The sequence below is a fragment of the Lynx canadensis genome, chromosome B3 (assembly GCF_007474595.2).
Source record: "Lynx canadensis isolate LIC74 chromosome B3, mLynCan4.pri.v2, whole genome shotgun sequence".
Lineage (NCBI taxonomy): Eukaryota > Metazoa > Chordata > Mammalia > Carnivora > Felidae > Lynx > Lynx canadensis.
In genome coordinates, this window is record NC_044308.2 from 115,124,577 (window position 1) to 115,129,098 (window position 4,522).

A 4,522-nucleotide genomic window follows, 5' to 3' on the forward strand; every position below is an offset into this window, starting at 1 on the left:
TTAAGGGATTGACTCAGCTGCTTGGTAATGGACAGTTTCCCGAGAATTTTTCCATTCTGAATGGCTGGCTAGTCAAAGATAGCAGGGCCTGAGGGTTGGAGCTTCTCATCCTAAGAACTTTGAAAAGTAACCAGGCCTTTGCTTCCCGCCTCCAACCGCTTCTAGGCCGGCAGTCTCTTGCCCTTCATTCTCCTTTGCCCTCCCCCACGCTCCCCAGTACAGTGTCCTTTGGAACAGAAGCATCCTCCCTGGGATGCAGAGGCAGCCAATGGGAAGCCCCTGGGCTGGGATTTTAGAGGCCAGGATGATGCTATAGAAACAGTGATTCATCCTAATAGAGGGGCAAGCTTTGTACAATGAGGCGTGGAATTAGATACTCTCAAAACCCTTCTGTAATTCTGGGGATCACACTTCTCTGCGGGGGATTGTGTTAGGCGTGGACATGTGACCCAGGGTGGCTGATGAGATGAGAAACTTGCTGGAGGACTTCTGATACAGGCTTTTCCACCTTTAGAATCATAGAGAAGATGTAATCCTTTTTTGTCCACTGGACATTTGATGTCTAGATATGAAATTGAGAAATAAGGCAGCCAATTTGTGACCATGATGGCATCTGTGCCTCTAGAAAGATGGCAGGGAGACTTGGTCCTTACTGAGTCGTCACTGAGTTAACCAATACTAGATCTGTCCTATTTCAGGACTTCTTATTATGTGTTCTAATTTATCTTATGTTACATTATTATTTAAGACTTTTTTTTTTAATTTGAGAGAGAAAGATCACGAGTAGGGGAGGGGGACACAAGGAGAGAGGGAGAGAATCTTAAGCAGGCTCCACGCTTAGCATGGAACCTGAGGTGGGGCTTGATCCCACGACCCCAGGATCATGACCTGAGCCAAAATCAAGAGTCAGATGCTCAACTGACTGAGCCACTCAGGTGCCCCTGAAATTGGGATATATTTTATTTTATTTTTTAATTTTTTTTGACGTTTATTCATTTTTTTTTAATTTTTTTTTCAACGTTTTTTTTTTATTTTTATTATTTTTTTTTAATTTTTTTTTCAACGTTTTTATTTATTTTTGGGACAGACAGAGACAGAGCATGAACGGGGGAGGGGCAGAGAGAGAGGGAGACACAGAATCGGAAACAGGCTCCAGGCTCCGAGCCATCAGCCCAGAGCCTGACGCGGGGCTCGAACTCACAGACCGCGAGATCGTGACCTGGCTGAAGTCGGACGCTTAACCGACTGCGCCACCCAGGCGCCCCTTTTCAACGTTTTTTATTTATTTTTGGGACAGAGAGAGACAGAGCATGAACGGGGGAGGGGCAGAGAGAGAGGGAGACACAGAATCGGAAACAGGCTCCAGGCTCTGAGCCATCAGCCCAGAGCCCGACGCGGGGCTCGAACTCACAGACCGCGAGATCGTGACCTGGCTGAAGTCGGACGCTTAACCGACTGCGCCACCCAGGCGCCCCGACGTTTATTCATTTTTGAGAGACAGAGACAGAGTGTGAGCTGGGGAGGGGCAAAGAGAGAGAGAGAGAGAGACACAGACTCCAGGCTCCAGGCTCTGAGCTGTGAGCACAGAGCCTGATACGGGGCTCGAACCCACCAACCATGAGATCATGGCCTGAGCCAAAGTCAGACACTTAACTGACTTTGCCACCCAGGCGCCCTGGGATATATTTTAAATTGATAGCATCTCGTGATTGCTGCTGACCACAAGACAATCTCAGTGAGGTTGTCATTGCCTTTGTAGACATCAGACATCCCATCATCAAAATGTGTATACTGTATGCCAATAGTTTGGTGAAAAAAAAATCCCAAAATACTCATGGAGCATGCTTTTTTAAAAGAAAAATGTTTATTTTATCTATTTTGAGAGAGAGAGAGATCTCACAAACCGTGAGATCGTGACCAGAGCATAAATCAACATTTGGCAGCTTAACTGACTGAGCCACCCAGGTGCCCCAGAGCATGCTTTTTTTTAAAAAACATTTTTTTTTTTTGTTAGCGTTTATTCATTTTTGAGAGACAGAGAGAGACAGACCGTGAGCTGGGGAGGGGCAGAGAGAGAGGGAGACACAGAATCCGAAGCGGGCTCCGGGCTCTGAGCTGCAGTGAGCACAGAGCCCGATGCGGGGCTCAAACTCACGAACCACGAGATCACGACCTGAGCTGAATGAAGTCAGATGCTCAACCGACTGAGCCACCCAGGCGCCCCGCAGAGTGTGCTTTTAGTAAGTAAGAGTCACATGGTTGTCGGGGAAGTGGTGAATCTGACATGTTTGGGGGCACTTGTGATACAGCTGGATCCACAGAATTTATAAAGCTGGCCGCAGGGCCCAGTCCACATGACACTTAGTTCTTTTATGGATTCTTTTGAGAAATGCTGCATCATCAAGACTCTTGAAGCCTCAGAGGATAGCAGCATGTGAGAAAAGATGGTCATTGTGATTTTCAGTCAACGAGGAGGTGTCAGATTTGGAATGAGAAGAAACTCTAGAAATACCTCAGCCCATTTTTTCACTGCTATTTCTCATTTTTTATGCACAAGAGTGATTTACGATGAAAATCTATGACTCATCCAATCTAAAAGGACTGTTTCAATAAGTGTAAGATAAAAAGTCTGAGTGAGGGGCGCCTGGGTGGCGCAGTCGGTTAAGCGTCCGACTTCAGCCAGGTCACGATCTTGCGGTCCGTGAGTTCGAGCCCCGCGTCGGGCTCTGGGCTGATGGCTCGGAGCCTGGAGCCTGTTTCCGATTCTGTGTCTCCCTCTCTCTCTGCCCCTCCCCCGTTCATGCTCTGTCTCTCTCTGTCCCAAAAATAAATAAACGTTGAAAACATTAAAAAAAAAAAAAGGCTGAGTGAAAGCATAGCGTCATCGTTTGATTGGCAGCCCTTTTGATTTCTTAGTGGTGTATAAAATAATGGTATGCCTTATACTCCATGATGTCGTAAATTGGACAATATGTACTATGTGCCCAGCTCTGTCCTGTGCCAGGGAGATGACAGGGAATAAGAGTCCAGAGCCTGGTGGTTCAGCTTCGTTGTGGAGAGTCCTTTAGATGTCATTCAGGGATCTCTATGACAGTCACCTTTCGCTACCAGCTGGAGGCTTCCAAGGTTGCCCTGGGGTTACAGTCTCCAGCAATCCATATGAATTTCCATTGTGCCTGGAAGTAGCCCAGAGCACCTCTGTTCTCATTTAATTGGTGGAAACTCAGTCACATGGCCTCATCCCCTGCAGGGGAGGGACATGTCGTCTGGCTGAGCGCCCAGGGTGAGAGGTGAATATGAACACTAAGGAGCAACCAGTAGTCCTGCTATACATGATGAGCAACCCTGTAGAAATGGGGGAGAGTCCCAGCAGCCCACAGCCTCCCCAAAGAAAACAAAAACACCAACCTGTCTGTCCTGCCGTCATGTCTCTGGGGATGCTGACCTGAACAGAAGGCCCATCACCCGATAGGAAGATGCTTCATGACTCAGACTATTAGCCCGCTGGGAATCAGTGTTTGGTAGACCAAGTGACCCATGGGTGCTAATAAGGTTAAAGGAGTTGTGGTGCTTATCCTAAACCGTGACTTTCGACTTGAGATCTTTTTGGGAAGAAGAGATTTTTCAGGAGTGCCTGTAAAGCCCGATCACTCAGCACTGCCGATTCTGCCTCTCTGCCTGCTGGGGCGGGGGTGGGGTGGGGGATGGGGACGGGCTTGTTGGCTCAGTAGACTATGCTAGTGACCAGGAATGCACAGGTCCAGCCTCCAGGGTACAGAACGGAGCAATGGTGCGGGGGCAGTTGATGTCCTGTGCAGGAGTTTGGGTTTTACCAAATTACAGGCTGTGTGACTTGGGCAGATTACTTAACATTTCTGGGCATTGGATCTCTCCGTTGTAAATGCACACGCCTCAAATGTAAACGTAGCCGTCATGCTTGTCCTTGCAACCTCACAGGTTGTGGGGAGGATCCAGAGAGCAGAAGTAAGGAAGAGCTCTGTGAACTCTAAAGCTTCGTACAAACACTACATCGGGTTGATGAACAGAGCACAGGGTCTGCGCTGCGTGAATGCTCCCTGAGTGAGTGACAGTGGTCTTGCTCACGCTCACTGCGTCTGATGGGACATTTCTAAGCCACTTGTTTGAAAGCCTCTCCCTCTCCTTCCAAACACGTGCACGCGCGCGCGCGCGCGCGCGCGCACACACACACACACACACACACACACACACACACACAGCTTGTTCTATTTGGTATTCAGGGTAAAGCCTGTAAGTCAGGGCTAAGGAACGGAGGCCTAATATTGGGGGGGAAATCCTTAGGAAAGGGAGGGATTCTAGGTCCATGCCTGCCTCTCACCTGAGGGGAAACTGAATGCATTTTTTGTTGGCAGCAGCCCCCGGGGGTGGCTGTGAGTGCCGGGAGGAGCCCAGATGCCCAGTTTGGCACAGCACCCCACTTTGTCTCCCCTCTCTGGCCAGCTTTGTGGGCCGGCTCCTTTCTGTCTCGCTACCTCTCTTCCAT